We start from the raw sequence: 10442 nt of genomic DNA on the forward strand, positions 1-10442 counted from the left end.
TACAGAAGACTTGGCAACGGAGCATCGGAGTCCAGAACATGTACTGCTTCTCTTATGGAAGTCCAAAATCTATCGGTTCTCATAGTCAATTATGCTGTTTTTCAACATGCAGGATCACGCTTCATATCCCTACTCCCTCTCTAACGCTAAGATGGTTAATGACTACAGCAAGTAAGCGAGTTCAGGCAACAAGACGAGCTACCCTAGGGCGTCCCTTCATAGTGTGCTTGTATCCATAGTCGAATGAATGCATGCGTATGAGGTAAAGTCTGCCACCACAAAGCCCAATATCATTTCCTTCCATGATGCTCTTATCGAAACTAATAGAAAAGCGATTTGATGATACACATTACTTAAGAGATCCTTGCAGAATCAAGGGTTTTAAATGTAGCTATCCACATGCAGCATCTAAAGTAAAATCATCAGTGATCAAAATAAATTGCAGGTAGACAAAAAAAATTGTGGCCTTTATTATAAGTACTACAGCTGAATTGTGACTACACAGCAGAAAGAGGAGAGATAAAAAAGGTGCACCAACAGCACAAAGATGCATAAAAGGAAGAGGAAAGAAACAGACATTTCCCAAGTAATAGTACCTAATCATGTCACCCGCCATTTGCAAAAAGCAATAACAGAATCTAAAGTGATCAAGGGAGTATCCTGCGTCTGCGACGTGGTGTCTCCCTCCGCACGTACATTTTCTCCATCTCATTAAGCGGCCGGCTAGATCCATCAGGTAAGCTTACGAATTTCCATCCCCACCACCTCCACGTTTCCCACGTGGTCCGAGTTTTTCGACTGTGATATTCCATCCTTCTGAAGGCCGACGTCGGCTATACTTGTGGCATTTCACCTTCCCAGCCACCTGTAAATAGACCGAATCACATCCATTAGTTCATCACTGTCCAACTGGAATTCAGTCTGGAAAACAAGAGGGTCTATATACAAGAAAAATGAGGAAAAGGAACAGATATCAAAATGTCAGCAGGCCATCATGATTTGAAATCTCATTTTCTCCAGAGCAGCTCTTCCTTTATGGAGCTAAAGGCCAAAATAAGCTTACTCAAAAGTCACATTAATAACAGCCTATATCTCATATTCCCACGCAATTTGGAAATTAGCAGGGTTTTGGATGATCCAGCCCATACTTACCTGACCAGCACCGGCTGGTGAAGCATTTGTCCTATGCAACAAGCTTAAGCATATTAACAGATCACTTTCTCCAAAAATATTAACTATCGAAAGAGGAAATCTTAGGAATTATCCTAGATGTTAATGGCATGAAAATGAAGACTGACAAGACAATGTCCAGATTCATCTGCTAACTTAATCATTTCCACCTACATTTACCAACCAAAGAAGCACCCAAATCCCAATTATATATTTGATCTCCCCATCTTTCCAAGAGTTGAGAAAAAGAAGGCAAGTGAACTTACTTTCATCTTGTTGAAGTTCAATTTTGGACAAACTCTTGATACAGCATTTCATCTTCTTTCTTTGAGATCTCATAGTGGACCTCATCTAGATCTTTGACAGTTCCATCCCAACCCTCTGGCATAACCTTGAAGTCAGGTTTGTAGGGAAGGGATGCCACATGAAACTCCCTGCAATGGGAATTGAAAAATCTGCAAGGAGAAAATGATCAATATCGCACTATTCTGCCCGAGTTAAAAGTATTGCATTAGAAAATTTCAAATTAAAATATAAACCATGGGTTACTGAGAAGTAACGAGCAATACTGTCTAAATGTAGAAAATATTCTTGATTGAGAGTCACTAGTTCTCTTCAGTTCTCCACACAAAACCTCATTACAAATCAAACATAAAATTCACGTCCCCTAATGATGTGAATTGACTAAATCACTTGAAAAGTAAAGCCAACAATTTTGAGGCTATTTATTCTGTTTTCTGGATAAGGATTCTGTACAGTGCACTCCTAATCCACGCGCAATAAGAATGCATTTGATGGATCTAACATAGAGTCGGACAGGATACACATTATCCAATCCCACACTTGGGGTCAATGAAATATATCCGCATATGTTTGGATTTATCTCCCGATTGAATCTACCCCAAATCCTGGATAAGACAGGATAAGATTTCTCTTATAAAAAAAAAATGATAAAAATTAGAGAGCTTGAATCAGCAAGATTATCTAAGAGAGAGAGAGTAAAGACAGAGAGAGGACGACGAGCCTTGGACTCTGTGGCAGCTCCCCCTGCCTCCCTCCCTCTCTCTCTCTCCCCCTCCCTCCCTCTCTCTTTGGAAGACGAGCTTTGGACTCAGGCACCTCCCTCCCTCCCTCCTTCCCTTCCTCCCTTACCCCTCCCCTCTTCTCTCTCTCTCTCTCTCTGAGAGAGGACGACGAGCCTTGGACTCTGTGGCAGCTCCCCCTGCCTCCCTCCCTCTCCCTCTCTCTCTCTCCCCCTCCCTCCCTCTCTTTGGAAGATGAGCTTTGGACTCAGGCACCTCCCTCCCTCCCTCCCTCCTTCCCTTCCTCCCTCACCCCTCCCTCTTCTCTCTCTGCAAGCGTATGAGTGCAGCAACAGCTGGCCATCTCAATGAAGGAACATCGACTTCCAGAATAGGTCACCAATTTTACTGGTTCTAGAATAATATGGTTCAATCCTTTCTAACACAAGAATTCAAAATGCAAAGTTGAAGAGCGACATCTTAGAACCTACCCTCTTACTTGGGATTATGCTGAACAAAAGGAATTTCTCCTTCTTAATCAACAAATAAGTTACTTCAACAGTGTGCCACTCCTGTTAAAAGGCCGACGGATTACAACATCATCATCGCTTGTATTATAGCAAATTATTAGATAATTACAATGCAAAGAAGGTGGTGAGCTCTCCATTTACACTGCACGCAAAATTGCGCTAATGTAATGATCAAAGCCTAAGGAGATTTAATTTGAAGATCCTAACTGGTTACAATACTCCATCATTACCGAATGTAGCAAAAGAGTAGATTCCACACAAAATCCCAAACAGTATATTTTGAGCTTTCTTGAGTTTAAGCGCTACTTGTCCTAAGAAAACTAGCAAATCGATCAAACCTTTCTAGTCCCAATTGAATTGCCACTATAATAATGTGATGCACCAAAAACTGAGCGAAACAATTTCCTTACTCGGGCAAGTATCGAGCAAGAGCTCGACCGAATCATCCAAAGGGTGGCCAAGCTTCTTCTCCTCCTCCTCCTCCATCTCCTTCAACCAAAGGATAGCGTGCACTCTCTGCCTCATGATCCTATAATCTTTGGCCAGCTTCTCCACAGTGTAAACCTCCGGATCCTGCTTGTGCAGCCGGTACATCTCCGCCTTCTCCGAGTCCTTCAAATACGATCCCCTTGCCCCGGGCTCCCGCACCTGCTTCAGCAACACGCTGATCTCTCTCAGCCTCTCGCTCCAGCCGTCCACATACGCCTTGCTCTTCCTGTTCTCTTCCTCCAGTTCCCTCAACTTATCCTCGACTTCCTGCAAATCCGAGATCATTATCGACTCGTAAGGGTTCGAGCCAGGGTTTTGGCCGGGGGCGGTCGCGGTCGCGCTCGTGCTGGGGCTCGGGCCAGTCCGGCGACCCACCGCTTCCCCGTCGAAGTAGTCCTGGTCATGCCCGTGGACCACGACGAGACCGAATCCCAACCCCGTCGTCATAATGGCCCGAGCCGGAGCCGGAGCCGGAGCCGGAGCCGGAGCCGGGGAAGGATGGGTCGCCTCCGCCGGAGCTCGCCGAGAAAGCTCTGGAGAACGGCGGCGGCGCGGCGGCGGCGGCTCCCGGCAAGGTCGGCGCTTTGGGTCCGGCTCGGCGGTAGGCGGCGGCGGCGAGGCGGGACGCGATGCGGCAAAGGCTGTGGGCCATTGGAGTGCGCGGCGCGAGCTGCCGGGGAAGCAAAAATGGTGTCTTGCGCCAATGCCGGTGCGACTGAGCTCTAGGGCATCCTCCTCGGTCTCGGACTAGAAAATAAAATAATCATTTCTAATTAGGCAAGTATTTCGATGTCGTTGATCCTTCGTTTATTTATTAATTTTTTATTTTTTTATTGGCGTGTATATTTCTCTTATTAGGCCTTTGTGAAGTTCAAATTGCAATTTAATTTTTCTAGGGAAGTCTCTTTTAGTCCTCAATTGCTTTGAAATAAGAAAAAAGGGTACAAAAGAAGAGAGGAATTGTTGTAAACTCCAAATATTTATCCTACCATCATACTTCCCGACAACATTAATAATAATGGTTGGACGAGATTATCTCGTCGCCAAACTAACATGACATACTTTTTGATATATCTTTAGTATCAAGCAAACATATAGAGTTTTCTTAATAGGAAAAGAAATATCAAAATCACGCAAAAGAATCATAAATAGTTACCCTGTTTAAAGGGATCAAAATTCGATCAATAATATTTATATATTAAAGTATGAGAATTATTTCCATGCGATGCACGGATTGGTCAAGCACATGGATAAAAAATATAGCGATTTTGTCTTTGAAGAGTACATAATAGAAATTTGGAAAATTGTCTTAAAAGTTGAAAATAACATTGACAAATAACCTCATTAGGTCAAGCATTTCTTATCCTTTAGGTCAAGTACTTGGACACACCGGTTCTTATCCTTTGCGGGCCGCCTCTAGCTGATCAAGTTAGTACTACATACTATCCAGGCTTATTGGGCAAGTGAGTTTGTTCTACCTGCAGGAGTGTTGGACCAAATTGAATGAATACTTAGACAATTCTTCTAGAAGGGTCTGGAGTTGAGCAGAGGAGGAGCCAAGGTTGCCTAGGATGATGTTTGTCTCCCAAAAGAAGAGGGGGTCTGGGGATCTGAGATTGCATGATTGGGCAACAAGGCTTCTATGGTGAAGCACATCTGGACTTTGTTCACGGATAAGAAGTCGCTTTGGTGCAAGTGGATCCACTCCACGTTCCTTAAAAGGAAGAACTTCTAGGTGGTTAAGAAGCCAACCTTTTGCTCTTGGGCTTGGAAGAAAATTTTACAACTCTGAGCGTAAGTCCGACTTCCGCATTTCTAGTGGAGAATTGGGGATGGCTTTTCTACGTCACTTTGGTTTGATAATTGGCATCCTAGGGAGCCGTTGAATTTGGTTTTCTTGGATGTGTTTATCTATAACCTCGGCCTTTCTAGAGAGGCTTCAGCTGCGCACTTTTGCGGTGGAGGGGCAAGCTTTTAAGGTCGGTGTTGGAATCGTGGGAGATTCCCCCCTCCCTCTCCCCTCTCTTAACCAAGATTGCTTTTGCCGGAAGGATAATCCGACAGGTTCATGGTGGCCATGGCGTGGGAGGCCTTTAGAGGAAGAAGCCCTGTTTTATGGCATCATTTCATTTGGAACAATGCCATTACACTCAAGTACCAACTTCACCTTTGGTTTATCGCCAAGCATAGGCTTCCCACCCAAGCTTCCCTCTTCTTATGGCAAGATTGATACTACATTTTGCCCCTTCACGAGGAGGTGCCTGACTCTATTGGCCATCTATTTTGAGTGTCGATCACTACCTGGTTTGGCTTTCTTTTTTGGGCAACCAGGATGTAATCTTCCATGCCGGAATCGATCTTGGGATAAAAATTTCCTTGGGCCATAACCTTTCTTGTGGGCAAAGACTTCTTCAAAAGCATGGTGCGGTTTTTTGGCGCCCTTTGTCATATTAGTTGGAGGAATATAAACAATATCTTTTCGAGAGAGCCACTTTCCATTCTGGCCATGAAGAATCATCTCCTCAAAGTGGTCAAAGATAAGGCACTCTTTTTTCAGGGATGTGGAAGATTCCTTTAGGATTAGGAGATTGGCAAAGCATAGGGCTTGGGACTTGGATCCGAGTATCTTTGCTTCGCGTGTTTCCCTCTCGGGTGACTAGCCGTCTCTAGACCGACCGATGTTGGTCTTCGTGTCGTTGTGCTGGTGGTTGTTCATGCCGTCTGGGTCTCTTTCTTTTCTTTTCTTGCTCTTGCCGCTTGGCCTCTTTCTCGGCTTCCTTTTAAGCCCGTTCATTTTGAGTGCAAGTTTCTAAAGTCAGTTCTTTTGTACTTTTTGGTCTTCCCATTTATATATTGCTTATTTTACCAAAAAAAAATAATAACCTCATGTTATGATTTTTAATTTTTGCTTGACTAAATCATGGTAAGATCATTTGTTTGAATTCAAAGTGTATCACGTGTTCATAAAACAATTTCAAGTTCCCCATTAAAATTGTGAAAGGACTTATAACAAAATGAGATTTTCTTTTCATGTCCTAAGTACTTCCTCTCTCGCTTAAACACAATTACAAATTGAAAGGAAAAAAAAAGGAGTAAAAACCATGGTGCTAAGAAGATCAACGTCATCCAAATAACAATGCATCACCTTTGATTGTGGATACATCAATATATACAATCATCACTTTTTACTATACCTCCTCAACAAATAAATAGTAGCAATAAAATCAATCGAGCAAATTTGAAACATAAAACATTTGAAAATATTATAAAAGACACGCACTCCTTGTCATTAAAATTCCAATTTTAAGTAAATGCATATTTTGTTTCAGTATTACATATTAGTAATAGAATGAAGTACAAGAAGTAGAATTAAAAATATAAAAATTTACAAAAAAAAAAATCATCCAAAAATCCGTGTGCGTATATATATATAAATATAAATATGAACTGAACTGAACTGAAAAACAATTATTTTGGGTGACCAGAAAACAAAAAAGAAATGGGAAATAAATAGGAGGGAGAGAGAAACGGTCTACGATTCGGTGACATTGACAAAAGGAGGAAGAGGTTTGCCTCCTACTCCTCCCTTCCTTCCCTAAACCCAACCCAACCCAACCCCCTCCCCTCCCTCCACCATCTCTCTCTCTCTCTCTCTCTCCTGCGCTTCGAGATCTCATCTTCCTCCGCTCCTCCAGCCAAAACGCCACCGCGCCACCGCGCATTGACCACCGTTCTCGCGACCGCGACGGTGACGGCGGCGCATGCACGTGCCCATCCCATCCCCTTCGCCATCGCCGTCGGATCGGGGCGAATCCGATTGCCGTCCTCGATCGTAACCATCGCTCGAGCGACGCATCGCTCCCGGCGAGCCCCATTCCCGCGCGCTCTTCTCCGCGGTCATCGAGCAAATGTAATTCCGATTCCCCATTCCTGGATCTTCACTGATCGCGCTAAAGCGATCGGCATAAAAATATGGTTTTTTGAAGCTTCCTGATTAGTTCTCCGGTTTGGTTGTGATGGGTTTGCGCGCATTCGAATGATTCGGTGGCTTTTTTTGGTTTTGCAGTTTCGTCGTGATTCTTGAGTTGGCATTTCAAGCTTGTGATGATAGCCGGGTAGGAGAGGAAAGACGGGGTTTGGAAAGTGATGTCTTCTGGTGGAGGGAGAAGCCATGGCGATGCGGGAAAGCGAGCTCGGTGAATCTGCAGAGGATGAGTTCGATTGTCCGCGATATCAGCGATCCTTGCCTCTCTCAATCTCCAAGGAAGGTTGTTTTATGGCAGTAATTTTCTGTAGTGGTCTTTCGTTGTTCCTTCATTTATGCCCACGGTTCAATGAGTATGGAACTGAACCAGTGCGTGACAAGGCTGATTGACTGCTGTGGCCATGCTTATTGTTCTTGGTTTATGATTTTTTACGCCATCTCTTCTTCAGTAGCTTCCGTCCACGTGAATTTACACTCTGGTATCCTCGCTGCACCAGAAGATATATAATGTAGGTCGAATTGTCTCAATGCTTCTTGAAGAAAAAGCTTGCTGCAACTCAGCCTTGTGTTGAAGCATCTGTCAACAGCTACACCACTGTGTTGGATCACCGATAAGATGTCTCCAATGCGATGGGAATATTTAGTAGTTTTGTGATGTGATTTAATGATCCCTTTGTTAAAATAAATCGTATATTTACATTGGCCTGTAATTTACACCAATCACGCACACTAGCTGGAAGGATGTGCATGGATGCGCTTTACTTCCACAGTCAGTCATACAATTGGCAGGCCCTTTAAGCATGGAGCTCAGTGTTGCTCCTTCCTGTATTGGGGAAGAGAGATAGGAGAGAATAACTAAGTTTATGAGCCAAGAAAGAACATTTATCTGAATGAAATTCTATTGAGAAACACATAAAGACAGTGATAGCCTAGTGTTAGGTCTTTTTATCTTATCTCATGTAAGATTATTACTTAAGGGGAAATGACTTACTTGTCTGCTTAAGCTTCTCAAGTATTAGGACATTGATTGCCAAGGAAGATCCTATATTCCTAAAAATGAGAAAATAATACAGGCCGACTAAAGAAAGAGCCTAAATTTTTAATTCTGATGGGGTTCGTTTAAGCTTCTCAAATCTGTGTACCACTGCCAAGTAACAGCACATGTCCATGCTAATCTAGAAGCCCGTGCTCTGGGTTGAAAACCTTTTTTCCTAGAAAGACAAATCTATGTTATTGCATGGACTGTTAATTAGTGACATGCACCTTTTCTTCTTTAAAAGTATGTCTTTTTTTTATATATATATATATATTAATGTGGCTCATGTAAAGTTTTAGCTTTTAAAGTGGTTTGAGTTTTCTATTTTCTGTCATGATTCAGGTCAGCCGAATGCTCAAGCCTGAAAGTGGAGGGCGAGTTTTGATAGTGATGGAAAGGTTTTGGCTTTTCATAAAGCACTTAGGTTGATCATTCTTGGGGTATGTACATTTTGGGAGGTGTTTAATTTGCATAAACAACTGTGTGCTTTTTGCCCTTTGAGTACAGTATGCTTTTGAGAAAGTCACACCCTTTATGCAGTTAGTTCCACGATGATGATAGTTCTCCAGAGAGATTCCTGCTCAGCATTGTTTCTTAGGCTTGCTTCACTCAACCTACTTCTTGCATAGACCGGTTGGATATATTTGCACATACTGTACCAGATGGATCTTTTAAAATATATCGGGCCTTATGACCCTATTCTAGATGAAGATTTTTTTGATCTTTACAAAGCTAACGGACATCTCCACTTATAAGTATGGTTATTTGGTTGATTATACTATACCCTTCAGTAAAATCTACTATCCAGTAGACAATTTAAACTCTGGTTGGTTTGTCGACCATGCTTTACTTGCGCGATGGGCAATCTTGTTCCTACTGTATGCTTTAGCTGAGACTTTGATAGCTGATAGTGGCATCATTGAATCACTGATTTGTCATAAGCATGAGAGTTTAATGGTTTTTTAGCTATAATTAGAGAAAATGATAAGATCGATCCCCTGAGTGCTTGACAAAAATTTTGTCAACATCATACTTGTTATGTCTCCTTTATGTTGTCAAAAACCTGGTGAAGCAAATTCACGCCAATTTCTTTGACCAAAAAAGAAAAAAAAAATTTATGCCAATTCCTAGTTTATGGGCAAATATTCTCGTGTTCCATCCTTTTCCTATTTGCTTACCTCAACTTTGTTACTGAGTTCACTAGATGTCTTTATGTGGTGGGTAAATTGATTTATTTCTGATTATTAGGTAATCTTTATTTAATGTTGCTTCTGTTTCTCATAGGTATAGTCAAACTTTGTGGAATGGGCTGCTTTTTTATTTTGCACGACGACAGCACTAACTACTGTTCACTTTGTTTTCTGCATGTAGGGTGTAGATCCATCTATAAGACCAGAAGTATGGGAATTTTTACTTGGCTGCTATGCCCTGACAGACAGCTGAGTTTCAAGGCAATTGAGAAAAGCGAGGAGGTCTTGGCCCACTTATGTAAATATTATTTCTGTGTTTGAAATGTTGCATGATAAACATATGATACAACCTCCTTTTCTTGTTCTTGCAAATAGATTAATCCTAAACATTGGATCCAATTAGCTTTTCTGGTGTACAACATGCCATTACACTTATTACGTCAATTTTTTCCCTTTACTTCTTTTGAATAAAATGATTGTTTATGTACTCCTCTAGACTTGGCATTTCACAATATTCTTCTTTTGATGAATGATAAGCAAATTCAACTAAACAAAGATACATGCTGAGCGTGTGTGTTTATGTATTTGAAAGTGGCAACAAATGATTACCAACAATAGAACTTTGAACAACAAAGGAAATGCAATTGAGACAATAGAAAAGTCCTTAAATAATTTGGCAATCAAGTCAGTAGCATGTTTAAAGCAACATATGTAATTTTTGACGTGAAAACTGTAAACCCTTGAAAGAAATCCTCCCGTTTCTTTCAAGCCATAAGATCAATATAATTGATGAAGAGGAATCCTCTAATTTCTCTGTGTAAACTTGAGGATATCTGAGGTCCTTTACAAGGATCAAGTATATTTCAAACAATGCAAGTGCTTTTGGTTTTCTATTTGTTCTGAATATGATGATGACTTTTATGATCTTTACCTTATGTGCTCTGATTTTGCACTGTATGTGAGTTTTTTAGGACAATGAAGTAATATGAGTTTTATTTTTTATAAATCTTCCCTGAAATG

The 10442-nt window shown here is 41.6% G+C and overlaps 1 pseudogene; it reads right to left on the reverse strand.

Annotated features, from left to right (window-relative positions):
• Window positions 1–426: 426 nt before the first annotated feature.
• LOC120287823 lies at window positions 427–3863 on the reverse strand (annotated as a pseudogene).
• Between the last annotated feature and the right edge of the window lie 6579 nt (window positions 3864–10442).

The sequence above is a fragment of the Eucalyptus grandis genome, chromosome 8, assembly GCF_016545825.1.
Source record: "Eucalyptus grandis isolate ANBG69807.140 chromosome 8, ASM1654582v1, whole genome shotgun sequence".
NCBI lineage: Eukaryota > Viridiplantae > Streptophyta > Magnoliopsida > Myrtales > Myrtaceae > Eucalyptus > Eucalyptus grandis.